The 16725-nt window shown below is 54.4% G+C and overlaps 1 protein-coding gene across 2 annotated transcripts in view; it reads right to left on the reverse strand.

Annotated features, from left to right (window-relative positions):
• The window catches only part of RHOC (ras homolog family member C), a 421559-nt gene that overhangs the window by 320114 nt on the left and 84720 nt on the right, over positions 1-16725 (reverse strand). The window lies entirely within an intron of this gene.

A 16725-nucleotide genomic window follows, 5' to 3' on the forward strand; every position in this document is an offset into this window, starting at 1 on the left:
GGGGGCAAATGAGCTCCCGTCAAGCCCCATGGTGCAGCATTCCAGGGATAACCTGCCATGGGGAGAAAAAAGCATAACTTTGCCCTGAATTTCCCATCTTAAACCACTCCCCCAAGCTTCTTCCATAGAAGTTTAGACCTAGAGCCTGTGATCTGTTGTAATTTGGTCAGAACTCAAGCAGCTCCATCCCCAAAGCAGTCTCTCTTCAATATATTTGGTGATTTAATGACAAATATCATTTCCCCTTTGCTGAAAGCAGGTACATTTGGTGTTTCCAGTGGATGAAAAGAGAAGCTTCTAGGAGAAAACCCAACCTGATGAAAACCTGTTACACCCACCCTGCTTGCAGCACCCAGGGAGAGCTCCCTTTCAACACCCAGTGTTAGACCCGGCTAACAGCAAACCACAGGCGTGCTTTGGGTCAGCCTCTCTTTTTCCAGCACTTGGATTGTTTTTCCTCCTGAGGACGGGGCTGGGAAGGGCTCAGCCTTCAGCTCCACACAAATCCTGCCCTTTCGGTAAAGTGTAATAAACTTCTCCCCCTGACACATAGGAAAATGTTTTAAGGCAAGACTTTATAGAGAGCATCAATCACTTCGGAGGTGATGGAATTGCTGCAGAATTATAAGCAAGTCTGAAGTGTCTACAGAGGACTCTAAACACTGTCTTCTATTTATTCTCTGTGTCCTTTGTAAATGTAAACTCCGGGGCAGCCCAGAGGCCCTTCCGTCTGCACGGCTTGTCAATCCAGCCCCTTTCACCACCACTAAAATCACAATTAAGAGAAAGGGGGATTACAAAAACAAACACAGAGCTCACGCCTGCGAGTGATGGCTGCGGACTGTTGTGCAGGCAGATCCCTGCCTCGAATCCACATCTTTCCACTGGGAGAGCAGGACCCCAGAGCCACCTTCTCCCCCAGCCCTCCTCGCTGGTGTCCTTGTGTTACGGTGGGCAGGAGCAGGATGAGGTGAAGGAGGGCTCAGGTCCTGGCCACAGCACCCTGGGTGAAAGACCCAAATTGTTACCTTGGAGAAGATGGGATGGAGACGTGGCCGGACACACGCGCTCCCATGTGTGCCCTCGCTGTGCACGGGCAGGTTTTTATCTCCTGCAGACGTTAGACTACCAGTGAGGAACGGTTAACGGTGCACCTCTGAATAAACACAGATTATGGCTCTGAAAGGCTCCAAGAAGATCAAGCGGAGGACAGTGCGCTGACAGCGGGATGGAGTCGGGTGTGGGAGAGCCATCCCAGCTGGAATGCCGCTCAGAGGACCGAGCACAAGAGTGGGAAGTGACTTTTGCTTCCACAGAAAGGAAAAAGAAGATAAAAGCTCTTTAAAACCTTAAAAGAATCTATATTATGAACTTCTCTTTGCCAAAATAGCTGGAAAAGAGTATTTTATACATTGAAATGTCCCCCAGCTGCTCTAGCACACAAAAAAAAAAGGCCTGTTGTGAAAAATACCTTACACAAGAGACTTGGTCCATCCTCGGACCATCCTCGTGCCAGCTGGGGAACAAAACTAGTGCACGCAACACAGAGCCTGCAGTGGGACAAGCTGCAGTAGTTTGTCCTGCCTTGAGGGGGTCAGGGGATGCCTGTGGAACCAGAAAACTGGCCATTTTTGGTTATTTGCATTAGCAGATACGTTGGTAGAAACAAGCAGCTCCACACACGATTGTGCACATCCATGAGCATCACTGTTAAACAGACCCTACGTAGTTAAGCTCCTGCTATAGCTGACAACATGGGGCAAGCCAAAGCCCACCCCCCCTGTGGCTGAAGGGCAAGCTCAGCTCCCCCTTGGCTCTGCTGGGAACTTGCTTTAGCAGGCACGTCCCTGATCTTGCAGCATCTCTGGTCCCCTCAAAAGCCATTTGTCCTGAAAGGCAATCCAGAGCACGGTTATTTCGGCAGCAAAGCAGCATTTCAGTGTCTCCCACCAGCTCGTAGTGTTCCCCACTGAGTCACGCTAACAGCCGGGGCTCAGAGCGGCAGCGCGGGGCACACCGCACGGAGGTCCCTGCATCCCCTGGTACTCGCTGCGTCCCCCCGCACGCCCCGGCCGCCGCTCCCGCAGGGCCGCAGCCAGCAGATAGCGCTGCGGGTCCGTCCCGGGCTTCGCTGTGTCCCCGCGCCGCCGGCCGGGACCGCCCGAGCTCCGGCACCGACGGGGTCCCCGCTCGCTCCAGGCGGGGTCCGTGCGGGAGCATCCGTCGGGATTCCCAGCGTGGGACGTGCCGGGGAGTGCTGCGGGGGTGGGAGCGGGGAGCTCCGGTGGCCCGAGGGAGCCAGGATCAGGGTTTCCATAGGATCACAGACCGGGGTGTGTTGGAAGCTCCTCCAGTTCCAACCCCTGCCACGGGCAGGGACCCCTTCCACTAGAGCAGCTTGCTCCAAGCCCCGTCCTTGAACACTGCCGGGGATGGGGCAGCCGCAGCTTCAGCTCCCAGGCTGAGCTCCCAAAGCTCCATTGCTTTCTGTTCTGATGTTCTGGCAGCAGGCACCCACTGATCCACCCAGGAGCGGTTTCCAGCCTGTTTTCCTTATTGCCAGTGCCACCCACTGCCAGGCATGACACTGGGCACAACTTCCTGCATTACCCGTTCTGCCAAACGACTCCATGACCCTGACTCCCATACCTTGCTGCTTCCTGCATTTAGCTACAGAGCTGCAAGGAAAGGATCAGGGTCTCTCTGAGCATCACCCAGCCTTTTCTCCATGACAGGCTGCCTTGGTGCTGTCACAGGGATTAATAACAGCATTATCAGGGGCACAAGACAAACCCTTCCTTTCTGCACTGCCTGGTTCTTCCCATCTGATAACAGAAACCATTCCAGGGATGCAAGGAGACGGCGCCCTGTGAATTCCCTGCCGTATGCCTGGACCCCAAGCGCAGGGCAGGAGCAGAGCCTTGGACAAGAACTCTCTCAGTTGCCAGGTGGGTTGTGAAAACAAAATCTGCCTCTCTTAACGCAGCTCCTCAGTGAGCTAAGAATAGCTCTGAAGCACTCGTTCCTCAATTGCAGGATCAGATTCCTCCTCCTAATGAATGGACTTGGTTTGTCATTAGCTACAAAGGAAAGAAGCCAGGGTGAGAGAGAATCAAGCCTCAGATTTGGACAGGCTCCGGCGCTGCCCGCCAGCACCAGCACGTGCAGCTCACCCTGTGCATGGGCTCACACTGAGCTCCAGAGCAGCTCCTGTGTGTGTTAAAGACACCAGTGCTGGGTAGCACCATCCTCAGTGCTGCTGCCACAACCACCACAGAGGCTGGTGCTTGGCTCAGGAAAGGTTCAAGGCCCAAAGAAAGGTGGCGAGGAGGAGAAGTGCTGCAGAAGGGCTGCAGGGGAGAAGAGGGGGCTTGGGACCTTCCAGCCTCTTGATTCATCCTGCTAAGGAAAAACTGGGTGAGTTTTCCCTGGGAGAGCAGGTATCACTTCCCAGTGCTGAACTGGGAAATGGGTGTTCCCATCCCCTTTGTGCCTCCTGCACGGCCATCAGGACTCAGATCAACCCAGTGACCTTCAGCCTGAGAAGGATGAGCCTCTGCCCTCGTGCTAACAGGGTGAGTGATTAAATGCAGCTCCTCACTGGTGAGCATCTCCTGGACCAGCTGTTAATGGGAATGTGATCATGACCCACGGACACTTTCAGATCTGCCCACTACCTTGTGTAGAGCACACAGGGAAAGCTCTGGCCATGGCCAAGGGCAACAGGATACAATCCTGTGTCCGGAGCAGCACCTCCCTGGCACAGCAGTGATGTGCCCATGTGCACAGTGAGTGTGAACTTACCCTCCTGCAGCAGCATCTCCTCCAGCAGCTCCTGTACCCACAGCAAGCAGCAGTGCATGTCCCCTGTGCCAGCCTGGCCCTTGGTGGCAGTCTGAAGCACCCATGCTGCCAGCAAGACTGGTTTGGGTTGGAAGGGACCTTGAAGTTCATCCAGTTCCACCCCCTGCCACGGGAAGGGGAATACGGTCACAGTTGCAACAAGTCCTGCTCCTGGCATGCTCCAGAACACCAAAGCATCCCTGTAGCCCCAGCATTCCACACAGCATCCCGGTGCGAGCAGCTGATCCCTGTAGATCGCACCCGCAGCCTTTCCCAGGGCTGACCCTGAGCACCCAGCTTGGCAACGTGGCCCCCGTAACTTTCTGCAGGCAGTTTGTTTCCGCTCAAGAGCTGCTGTAGCAAAAGTGCAACACCAGCAAAAGCTGGCAGGGGATCCAGAGGCCAGGCCTGGAGCAATATTCTGATAAAGCTGTGTTTATAGCAGGAATTTCTGTGGCAGATTAATCAAGTGAGTGAAGTAACATATGGGAATTAGCCGGAGACACCGGAACGGGAATCTCAGCGCAGGGCCGGGTTGGCAGCTCACCCCTGGAAGCACCACGGGAGGGATCACCTCTGCCCAGCACAGCAAGGAGTTTAAACTGGGATCAGTGCCGCAGCCCCGTGCCAGAGCAAAGCAGGACCCGGAGCCGAGCTCCCCTCCAGCAGCCAGAAGAGAGGAGCCAGCCCGTGCTTCCAGCCTCGCGGCATTCGAGACATGATGGGTATCAAGGACACAGCCAAAGGAAAGGTCTCATCCTCACCCTCACCCCCCGCTGGTTTTGCCAGCTCTGGACTCAGGTTGCACTTGGAGTTTAAAACCACACAAGGTCAAAATTCCCCAGGGAGCAGATGGCACGGCCGCGAGGCTCTGATGTGTCAGGCAGCAGGGGCCGGATGCCAGTCTCCACCACGGCTGCATTTGGTTTCCCAGTGATTGGGATACCAAACTTCTCCCAGGCTGGGGCGTTATTCCCGGGAACACGCCGCGTGCCTGCTCAAACAGCCGTCTGCAGCACAGCCCTGCCTGTGCGCCCGCATTCCCAGGTGCTGCTCCAAGGAGCATCCGGCTGCCAAGTCTGGCAAAGGGCAGGAGCAGGAGCAGATGTGCTGGGAGGTGAGACCGCAGCCGAGAGTGTGGGAACGCTCCGCTGACCGCAGATGGCTCTTTGCAGAGGCAGGGGCCTTCCTATTGCTTCCTTCTTCATTTGGAGAGGAACAAGATGGATTCTGATCTCTGTCTGAGCAACTGCAACGAGCCAAAACACACCCCGAGCAGCAACAAGGCGGCAGCGGTCCAGCCAGTGCTGTGCAAACAAACACAAGAGGACAAAAGCCTTCCCCTAGCCCAGCCCTGGCATAGCACTGGTAGCAGTAAGCAGTGTGGGAAACGACTCCAGGGTGATCTCTGTGTGTTGCTGGTCCTGGAAAGAGACCTGTTCAAGTGATGTGCTCACTTTATAGTGCCTCTGCTGCTCCCAAGAGCTGCTCCACTGCTCCAGCAGCAGGACAGGGTGCATGGGCTGGCAGCACCCACAGCAGACATGGGAATGTGCAGCCAGAAGCCCCGGGAGGACATGGTTTTGACTCGGTTCTCACTGCTCCCTGGCTTCTCACAGTACCTCTTGCAGTAAGGCAGCACGCATCTTTACCGAGCATGATTTGCGAGAGCCCATGGGCTCTAAGGACACAGCAGCTTGCTGAGGGAACACCACCTCCCTGCTGCTTCGTCCTCCCAACAGGCTGCAGAAGGGAGCTCCAAGCAAAGCAGATCAATTTGATCACGACGAGCTCTCGCAGAGCAAGAGATCCAGGTTGGCCAGGATGCATTGGAACTCTTTGATCTCCTCATAAATCCATCGAATCTGGCTCGGTGCTACCTGCAAAGCTTGCCAGCCCCAGAGCTACAAGTACACAGCTCCTGATCATACCTTGGATCACACCACCACATCCCAGCAGCAGGAAGGACCCATGCTCAGGTATTAGCCCTGAGCCAGTTGTGGAGCAGGAGCCCCATCACCATTCCTGACACAGGGAAGGGCAGAGCCGGGCACCAGCTCCTGGGAGCCAGGTCCCGGAGCCAGCAGGGCTTCCTGCCCTGGGCTCTCTCCTCGGGCTCCAGCAGTGGAACATATGGGACCCGTTAGCTGGAAGCATATAAAATTCAACGCTGTATTAGTCATCGGCTCCATCATGTTCATTCCACTGCTGGTAGACACTACTCTTGCAGAAGCAACCGACAACTGCTTGTGTTTCTACTGTCAGCTCCAATAAACAACTGTGTTTAATGCTGCAGGGGGGGAGAAGGGGCTTGGAAACACGATCCAAAAATAACAAGTTTTAAGCACGATATCCTCAGGAGCTAAATGGCTCCGGCTCGCCCCAGTTTGCGCTGCTGCACTAGAGGGAAGCGAGGGCTAAAAGCCGGGATGACCCCCTCCTGATAAATCACTGACCCCCCGTGTGCTGCCCACTGCACAGCCGCACAGCGCGCAGGACCCCGTGGATCGTGCACCATTAACATTCTCTGAGTGACATCTCCAAAATGCTTCAGGGATAAATGAGTTGCTGGCTGATTTACAAAGCATTTAGGCAAAATTATTAGGAGGTGCATTGGTGGGGAGCCAAGGGCTGCATCCCCAAGGGGGCCGCGCTCCCATGGGCTGCTCCCATGGTGCACGTTCACTCCATGGCCCCGGGGAGCTCAGCCTGGGTGCTGCGGGCACCCAGCCAGGTGCCACCCCAGCAGAGTCAGGCACCAGCCAGTAAACATGGCTTAACTCCTGCCCTCATAACAGGCTTAAGTGCCCTGGCGCTGCTGGGTAAACAGGGCTGTGCTGGATGCATTCAGCCACTTGGCAGAGGCCCTTGAGGCATCTCAGCATCTTCACAATGCCCTGAGAGCGGCCTCACCATCAGAAAGGACCCAGAGCCCAGTGGCCACAGCCAGCCCATCGCCTGCCCACAGCCCCACTGCCCACCAGCATGGCCAGGTACCAAGCAGGCAGGATTCAGGGGAGAAGCCATTCTAGTATTGGGCTGCACCCATAGAGCGTGAGCAGCAGTTGAGGGAGAGGATTCTCCCCCTCTGCTGCACTATGGGGAGACCCCTCTGCAGTCCTGATCCAGTTCTGGAGCAGCAGCACAAGAGGGACGTGGAGCTGTTGGAGTGAGGCCAGAGGAGGCCATGGAGATGCTGCGAGGGCTGGAGCAGCTCTGCTCTGGAGCCAGGCTGAGAGAGCTGGGCTGGAGCAGCCTGAAGAAGAGAAGGCTCCTGAAGGGGAGACCTGAGAGCAGCTCCAGTGCCTGAAGGGGCTGCAGGAAACCTGGAGAGGGGCTTGGGACAAGGGATGTAGGGACAGGCCAAGGGGAATGGCTTGAACCTGCCAGAGGGGAGACTGAGCTGAGCTCTTAGGCAGAAGCTCTTCCCTGTGAGGGTGCTGAGGCGCTGGCACAGGGTGCCCAGAGAAGCTGTGGCTGCCCCATCCCTGGCAGTGTTCAAGGCCAGGTTGGACACAGGGGCTTGGAGCAAGCTGCTCTATGGAAGGTGTCTGAGGATACCACGTTCCTACTAGCATCTTCCCAAAGGCGTCAGTCGGGACGGGCAGCAGTGTTAGTAACACGATTACCTTCTCTCTTATGTTGCTCTCTCATTTTCCATCGACTCTTCCAGCTGAAGCTACAGCCCAGACTGTGGGTGCCCTTGTGTCTCCGAGCTGGAGCGGTTCCCACCTCTCCATGCAGAAACCCAACCTGCCTGGCTCGGGAGCGGGACTGGGGCACGGGGGATGTGGAAAGAGAGGTTCCTGCAGAGCCAAACTGGAAGAGACAAGAAGAAATAAACACACAGCAGCAGCAGGCGAAGGGGGTCCAGGGGCACCCACCCAGCCCACGACAAGGGGCAGATCTGGGTGATAGCAGGAGCTCCAGGGGAGGAGCCCGCAGAGCTCAGCGCATCTGTCCCCCATCAGCGGCACCACCAGAGCCCATGGGAGACCCTGGGTGGAAAAAGAGCCATGGTCACACATGCTCAGCTCAAGGAAAAACGTATTTCACAAGAGTCTCTCTCCATTACCTTTTGGAGGTGATACGGGGTTCTGAGCTATGTGATATATACACATGATGCAGAGTTAGAGGGCTGGGCAGCTGCTGCTGGAAAACCTGAGTTAGGGAGAGAAATGTCTCCCCAAATTTATTGTATTTACTTTCTCCAGTGTTTCCCGGATTTTTTACTCTTCTCTAGTTTATATTATACACATTTATCAGCTTTCCTTCAGGCTTTTAACCCCAAATTCACTGTCTCAGGTTATAGCAGAGAGTGATGAAATGGGTATTCCTGAGGCTGAACATGGCATCTGCTCAGGGGATGGGCTAGATAATCAAAGGGGCAAAATGAACCCAAACCAAGCACTGCTGTGCCCCGGAATCTTCTATGTCCTGGGTGCCATGGACTTCTCACAGATCTCCTCACCTCCTCCTAGATGTGCACAGCTGCTAGAAGCACCCTCACATTTCATTGCTGGCTCTATCGATACACTCCTTATTCATCACCACTGGATTTTTGCTTTTTTTCCAGGGGAAAAATGGGCAAAACCAACTAAAATGGCTTATTTTGCAGAAATCTCATTTTTAAAGAGTATTTACAATGCTGCAAGAAACCAAGGCAGCCACCAGTGAAATAAACCCCACCAAGACTCACTCCTGCCTGTAAAGAGCCAGCAATGGCAGGAGGATGAAAATCCCCGAGATAAAGGAGAATGTGAGCAAAACCAGCATTTAAAACCTGGCAAATGTATAGGTAAGGAGCAAAATTAACTCCCTGGCTGTAAAACTATTGAAGGTTGCAGCCCCAAACGTAGACAATGGGATCAAAGTTGGGATTTCCCTGGGCCAGCCTCAATGGAGCGCCCACCATGCCCACCGTGATGCCCAGGGGTCATAAGCTGCTCAATAGAGTTCAAAGGGGCCCTCACAGCCTTGCAGGGCTCCCAGGGACACACACACACAATTCCCAGGATTTCTGGGGCCCTGCTTCCCAAAGGGAGGGGAGCAGAGCTACAGCAGGGGGTGAAGAGGGCAGGGACACCCCCAGTGACCCCAGTGCCTGGAGGGACTGGAGAACCTCCCGCAGCGATGGGATAATGCCGGCTCTTGCTGGCAGGATTAGCCATATAGCAGGACAGCTGAATCAGACGCTCAGCCCATAACAGGATTATGCTTTGGGAATGCCAGTGAAAATACAGACACCCTGCCTGCGGTGTGGCTGGGGCAGCTCCACGTGCCCCCCCCTCCATCCCCTGCACCCCCCCACTTGCAGAGCATCCCTCCGGATACACTCCTATTTTATCCATAATGTCATAATAAAGCATTGGGCTGAATGGCCTCGTGCGCACACAGGGAATGGCTCAGCTTCCCATCCCATCCCATCATCACAAGGAATGGGTCAGAGCCAGCTGTTCCTCAGGGCACACACCCTTTAGGGTGCTGGGCAAGGAAGGGGATGCCCCATCATGCAAACACCACAACCAGATACCAGATACGGAGGAGAGGAGCTGGCAAATCTCCGCTTCCAGGTTTGATCCCCCTGCTATTGGGGGATCTTTCAGTATTCTCTAGTAACTCTGGATCAAACCCTCAATTTCCATGGAAACACAAACCCTCAGGTGTCCAACATAAGGGTCTTCTCTGCCTTCCTCCAGAGAGCTTGGATGCTTCCTAAATCACACTCCTCACCCACCAGGATTAACTAAATAATCAGGTCAAAAGCAAATCACAAGCGCAGCTCTGTGAGCCGCTGCTCTCGTTACATCCCTGTTCCCTTCAGCAACAGATTTGCACCAGACCAGGCACATGGAAGCACCAAGCCAAACAGAGCTGTACCATTTCCAGGCTAACAATGATTTCCACTTGCTCCCTCTTCCACAATAGCTCTCCCTGCTTAATACTGGTTCCTGACACAGCAGCACACAGGTTATCAGAGCAAAGGCTCTGTTCTTGGCACACCGGGGCTGAAAGCACAGCTTGCTCCCTTGACTCCTTGTTGGATTTCAGAGAGGCTGGCAAGTCAAAAGCTGATCCAATTTAGCCCCAGTTCATTATCCGACATAGCATGACATTGGGACACTTGCAGACATAATCCAGCTTCCTCCTGCCTTGCAAGATGTATTGACCAAAGGCAAGAAAACAGTGCATTAATAGCTCTCTGCTGTGCAGCTGAATCCAGGCAGCAGCAATGAGATTCTTTGGGCTATTTCTATCCAATCTCACACAAGAGTAAATCAGAAGCTTCTGCAGCCTTCCATTAAATTTCCCTCTCAATGTAACACAGACCAGAATTTGTCCTCATTTTTTTACACTTTTCTGGTGTTTTAAAAAACACTGAAAGTCTTCAGCTTCTAGCTGAGCTGAAGATAAAAGTTAACCTCTGAACCACACCAGCATCTTTCATGTAAGGCACAATACCGAGAGGGCTTTTTACAGCCAGTTTGGATCCATAATGCGCATTTCACACTGTCTCTGCTTGCCCCCATCCTCACCTGCCTCCAGGAGCCAAGGCACAAGGGAACTACCAACCTTCACAACACACCTCAGGTGGTGGCAAGAGCCAGGAATGCCAGCCCGTGTCAGCAGGGGTGACAGCAGGCACCACACCAAGGAGAGCGGTCCCCAGTGAGACCCATAGAATGAGACTGGTCAGGACTGGTTATAAATAAGAGGAGAAATCATCATCATAGCATCACAGACTGGTTTGGGTGGGAAGGGGTCTTAAAGTTCATGCAGTTCTTAAAGCCATGGGTAGGGACCCCTTCCATAGAGCAGCTTGCTCCAAGCCCCTGTGTCCAACCTGGCCTTGAACACTGCCAGGGATGGGGCAGCCACAGCTTCTCTGGGCACCCTCACAGGGAAGAGCTTCCTGAGATCACACCTAAATCTCCTCTGTGTGAGGTTAAAGGCTCTCTCCTGGCAGATGCCTCGCATGATGCTGGGCTTTGTAATAACCTGTTATCTGATCTGGAGTTCTCTGGCCTTTCCTCTCAGGCAGACAGTCCTTCAAGCCCATTCAGGGACTATGAGTCACTGAAGAAGCACTTAAAATCCATCCTCGATGATAAGGTTAGAACTATGTGCGGTGCATTTCCTGCCCTAGTTTGGAGTTACACTCGGGCTCTCCACACTTCCTCCCTTATTCCACCTTAGAATCACTGAATCATAGAACAGAATCGTCAGGGTTGGGAAGGTCCTCAAGATCATCCAGTTCCAACCCCCCTGCTATGGGCAGGGACACCTCACACTAAACCATGGCACCCAAGGCTTCATCTAACCTGGCCTTCAACACTGCCAGGGATGGAGCATTCACAACCTCCCTGGGCAACCCATTCCAGTGCCTCAGCACCCTAACAGGAAAGAATTTCCTCCTTATATCCAATCTAAACTTCCCCTGTTTAAGTTTTAACCCATTACCCCTTGTCCTATCACTACAGTCCCTAATGAAGAGTCCCTCCCCAGCATCCCTATAGGCCCCCATCAGATACTGGAAGGCTGCTCTGAGGTCTCCACGCAGCTTCTCTTCTCCAGGTTGAACAGCACCAACTTTCTCAGCCTGTCTCCATACAGGAGGTGCTCCAGTCCCCTGATCATCCTCGTGGCCTCCTCTGGACTTGTTCCAACAGTTCCATGTCCTTTTCATGTTGAGGACACCAGAACTGCACACAACATAACACAACCTTTTTCTCCTTCCAGATCCCCACCATGGCAAGCTGTAAAGCTCTGAGTGGCTCAGCAGAGATTCATCCAGACCCAGTGACTACACTGGGGCCATAACAGGGTTCTTGCAGCCAGGAAAGATGATGTCTGTGCTGCTCACAGCCAGCCTGGGCACACACAGCGTTACCTGCTTCGAAGGGCAGAACAAAAACCATAGGAACTTTGACCACCAAAGCTGCTGTGATGCTGCCACCTGCCCATGAGCAGCTCCTCTGCTCACGCCAGGACCCAGCAGAATGCTCTGGGGTGGCTCAATCCGCTGTGCTGTCAGCGGTGTGAAAGAAAAGGCAACTCAGTGCTGTGGTGTCAGCAGGGCTGGGGTCCTGCAGGGTGAGGCAGGCTGTGTGAGCAGCGGTCAGCGGCCCGGCACGTTTCTCCCCTCTGCCCGGGTGAACGTGAACTCGAGAGCCCCGGGAGCGGGTTCGTGACACCAGCAGTAAATCGTCATCACTGTCGGGCACTCATCCGAGCAGCATCAGCGCCCGGCAGCATCCCCCGCTCCATCAGCTGCGTTCCGTGATAGATTTGCCTTACATGAGTGAAATAATTACTCTTAATACTTAGACACCAATCGTATTCCAGAGGAAAGGGAAACATAAATCCTTCCTTACGCTGACAGCAACAACCCACATCCCAGATAGGAGAGGAATAATTAAGCCTGGTCATTCCAGCCAAAGCCCAGCGTGTTTGTACAAGCTTTGCGGTCAAAGTGTGCACAGGATTTGGCCTGATTTCCCCATATTTATTAATCACAGGAAAAATCCCCCATTTAGAAATAATGTTAGAGATAGACCTGATAGGGTCGTTTCCCCCCCACCACCACCTTGGCCATTTACCACTTGGCAACAGAGATGAAGTTCTGCCTTTGCAAAGCATTTTGAGACCTGTTTCTGTTCCAATTCAGAATCACCCACCCCAAAGCGTTCGAGGTTATCTGTAAAAGAAAAGCTGGAGGAATGGATGGCTTGAAATGCTTCAACTGATAAACTCTAAATAAATTACTTTAGCTGTAATTTTGTTTTGCATTGAAAATGTGCAAAATCACAGGACAAAAAGTCACTGGGAATGGAAAAGGTTGTTTTGGAAACGCAGGAACAGAACTTCTGGTGCCCTGGGGATCACCTTCCCTTTCCCCAAAGCTTGACAGAGTTTCGTAAAACATTTCAAGTTTGATGTGCTGCGTTTTGGGGGGAGCTGAACTGCCCCTGATGGGGAGGGTGAGGAAAAACTCCAGGAGCAAAAAAAACCATCTGGAAACCCGGACAAGGCATGGCAGTGCCGCAGCCGTGCCCTTCCAGCTGGTCTCTGGTGCTCCTGCCCTGGTTTACGCTTGGCTTTGGTACCCAACTGCTCCATCAGTGTTGTGAGGTGTCCCTGTGGAAGGTGCCTGCTCCAGGGACGCGGGACAGGCTCCGCTCCCGTTAAAACCCACCTCAAGCCCTGGTTATAAATAAAGCAGCCGCCGACCTCGGCGATCCATCAGTGGCCGGTATCTCTGCGCGATGTCACCCTGTGTTTTTCCACAGCCCTGTCAAACTCCAGCCCCTCCTGAAGCTCCGATGACAGCCGGGGCTCGCGCCTGCCAGACAGCACCGGGGCGGCCGCAGCGGCGCGAGGGAGAAGCCGGAGCCTGGCAGGATTTATGGCCGGTTTCTCCCGGCATGCTCTCCCCGCCACACACACACACACACACACTGCACAGATGCCTCTGGAGGATGACGGAAACCGGCGTGGTTTTGGTGTTACTGCACCATTTCTGGCCTTCGGTGACTTTGATGAGTAACGCAGTGGGATTTGCGGCAAGCAATCTGTACCTGGTGGCCTGTGTGTGCCGAGCTGTGTTTCACCAGCCAAGTGGAGCCCATCGGGCTGGCAGGCAGGGATGGAAGGGATGAAGCCAGGTCCATGCTGATGCCATGGTGTAGGATGGGTCCTGTGATGGGAAACTGGCTCTTCCCACCTCTGTCCGGGCACGCAACGGAGGGGAGACTGATCCCGCATTGTGTGTGCCCAGACATCAACAGGGGCCAAAGGGTTACCAGCACCACGTGGCTGCACAGCCAGGCACTGCGTGTCCACACAGCAATTCATCAATTAATCTGAGAAGGAACAAAGCAATTAACAGGGGAACCAGGGGATAGACTAACAAAGCACATGTCAGCGCTGTCCTGAAAGGGCTGGCTCGTGCCTGTTTGTTTGGCTCCTGTTTCTATGGTGGTGGAGGCTGTTATGAAGGGTCAATTCATCGTGCTGGTTATTTGTAGCTAACCAAATGTATTCTTAGCATCTCAGACCTTGGAGTGATAGCCAGGGGCTAACCAGGGACTGCTCAGCCACTGGAGTTGCCTACAAGGAGTCTGCAGAAGGAGTTTTCACAAGGGCCTGTAGGGACAGGCCAAGGGGAATGGCTTTAACCTGCCAGAGGGGAGACTGAGATGAGCTCTTAGGCAGAAGCTCTTCCCTGTGAGGGTGCTGAGGCGCTGGCACAGGGTGCCCAGAGAAGCTGTGGCTGCCCCATCCCTGGCAGTGTTCAAGGCCAGGTTGGACACAGGGGCTTGGAGCAAGCTGCTCTAGTGGAAGGTGTCCCTGCCAGTGGCAGGGGTTGGGGCTGGAGGAGCTTTGAGGTCCCTCCCAACCCAAACCACTCAGTGATTCTGATTCTTTTGGGGAATAAAAGACCTTCCTTTCATAACTAAGTATCAAAGTCATGGAGCAGGACATCTTACCATGAGCATGGCTCTTGCCTGGGGCTCCACTGGTACCACCGTGACAATGGCCATCACTGTGTCCCTGCAGTGCCCAGGCCACAAGAGAAGAGGTGAGCAGGGCGAGGACCGTGACCATTGCACTGACCCTGCCAGCACGTAGCCCCTCTGTGGTCCCTTTTCGCACAAGCTCAGGAGCTTGTTTGGGCCACACTATCCATCCCAAAATAAATCCTCAATAAATATGTTTACAATGGGGCTTTGTTGCCTAAAAAAAAATAGGTTTCCCCTGAGGTCAGCAGGCCTGGCAATGAGGGTTATCCCAGGACAGGGATTTTTCCCCTTGGGGTTCCAGGCAGCTGTGATTATGCAAGGCTCCGAGTTATTCCTGGGGCCGCCGCATGAAAGGTTAGCTTCCGAGCTGTGCCCGAGGTGCAGCAATGCCTCTGCCATGTCCACACAGCACCTGCGCCTGCACAATCAAAGCAGGAATCCAGCACTGCGGCAAGAGACAGCTGGGAGGGAGAACAACCTCCCTGCTCTGCACTGCCAGAGCGAGCCCTGCTCACTGCGGGGCAGAGCTCCCTCTCCCACGGGAAGAGGGCAAGGGCAGGCAGGACCGCATTGCCTTCACCTCTGTGGAAAGATGGGGAGACTCCTGCAGAGCGGCTGTGGTTCTGGGATGCATCCCTGCCTTGCAAACCCTGCCCAGTGCTCCCCAAAGCACGCTTAAGGCTGGATGCCACCAATGGCACGGCAGGGAATGCCAGAGATCATCCTCACCTGTACATTTCCTTACCCTGCTTTCCTCCCCAGGGGTGACACCATGCAAGGTGTGACACAGGTCCTGGCTTCCAGCACCTGGAGTGAGTTTCCCAAGTGACCAACGTGCCAAGGAAATAGAGAGCTCCTTCCTTTGAAGTTAATGAATCGTGAAAGCCTTTGAAAGCAGAGCCTTGTTTATTTACCCACCGCAGCTCATGTGGATGAGGCACCCCAGACACCCCGAGCATGGCTAATTTGAATGGAAGATCAAAGGTGGGGCTCTGCCCAGCTGAGCTGCAGTTGGAGGAGCGAGGGCTGCCCTGGCAGCTCCTGCTCCATGCAGGCAGGCAAGGGAGAGCCTAACACAAACCCGCACAAGAGATAGTGCATGGGCTGTCGGTCAAGTCCTGTGGAAGAGCATCAACATAAGTCACCAAGTTGATAGAGAAATACAGCACACTGAGTGCAGAGCGCGGTGAAACCTGGACCAAGTGTGCTACTCCAACATCCCAGTTCAGCTCTGACATCCATCCCCTGCAGACACCCACTGCCCTCCCTTCACAGAGCTGGCACTGCTGCCTGTACCACTGCCTGCACTGCTGCCTCTTGCCCTCATCCTGAAGCCAGCTACAGCCCAACCCAGAGGTCTCCTGCCCACATACAGCACAGGCAAGACCTACGCATCCAGAGGCATGTGGCACTTGTCACTTCTTCCCCTTCCTGTCCCATCAGAGCAGGGTCTGGAGAACTCCATCCCCTCTCTTTGAATGAAAGCAACCCAGAAGCAGAGAAAAGCCCATGAAATGGCCACAGCAGAGACCCAGTGCGCTCTCTGCTATGATGGGTCTTCTAAACAAAATCACAGCCTTCCACACACGTCTATAAATATCATCCCTTTCAGTGCAATCACTGTGTGATACAATATTCCGTTCGGGCTCTCAGACAAAAGGACAGCTCCAGCTTTCTGTCACTGCCGTTTTCCAAAGTATAATTGGATTATAACCGAGTGTGAGCTTCGAGTGCCCGTTTCTCTCAGGCTGGGGAAGTCGCTCTCTGATCTGCAACAGGAATGGGAAGGAAAGAGCAGAATGAGCTGAGGTGGGTGGAGGGAAGGGGGCAGCTGAGGGCTTTGGCGAAAGGACTTTGGTGGATAATGAGGTTTACAATCACAGTAAATAATTAGGCATAGTGGGAAATGCCAGCAATGAGAGGGTACCTACTGCAGCCTAACGCCCGCTCACCTCCAGGCTGCGGGAGGACCAGACAGCCAGGGACCACATAGGGAAGAGAGAGCTCGCAGGAAAGGCTGGTCTTCACCAGCTGCCAGCCAACAGCTTCAGGGTGATGAAGGAAGGAGAGCTGAGAGCCACCAGCACACCCACCAGTTCTCCCTGTCCCGCAGCCACAGCAGAGGTGGAAGAGCTCCCACCAAACCGGCACGAAGGAGCGCTGCTGGTGCTGTACCAGGGGAGGCAGGCAGTGACTCTCGGTGGGGACATCACCTCCGCAGGCAGTGCTGCGGTGTCCTGAGAACAACCACCGTGTCCCGACCCCCACCCCGCAGGTCCCAGTGCAGCTGCGGGGCTGCCCCGCGCCCGACACCCGCCCCGTTCCCCTCCCGGCCACCAGCACCGGAGGCACCGGATGC

Source organism: Pezoporus occidentalis, unplaced genomic scaffold, assembly GCF_034315485.1.
Source record: "Pezoporus occidentalis ecotype Australia unplaced genomic scaffold, CSIRO_AGI_Poc_V1 ctg294, whole genome shotgun sequence".
Classification (NCBI taxonomy): domain Eukaryota; kingdom Metazoa; phylum Chordata; class Aves; order Psittaciformes; family Psittacidae; genus Pezoporus; species Pezoporus occidentalis.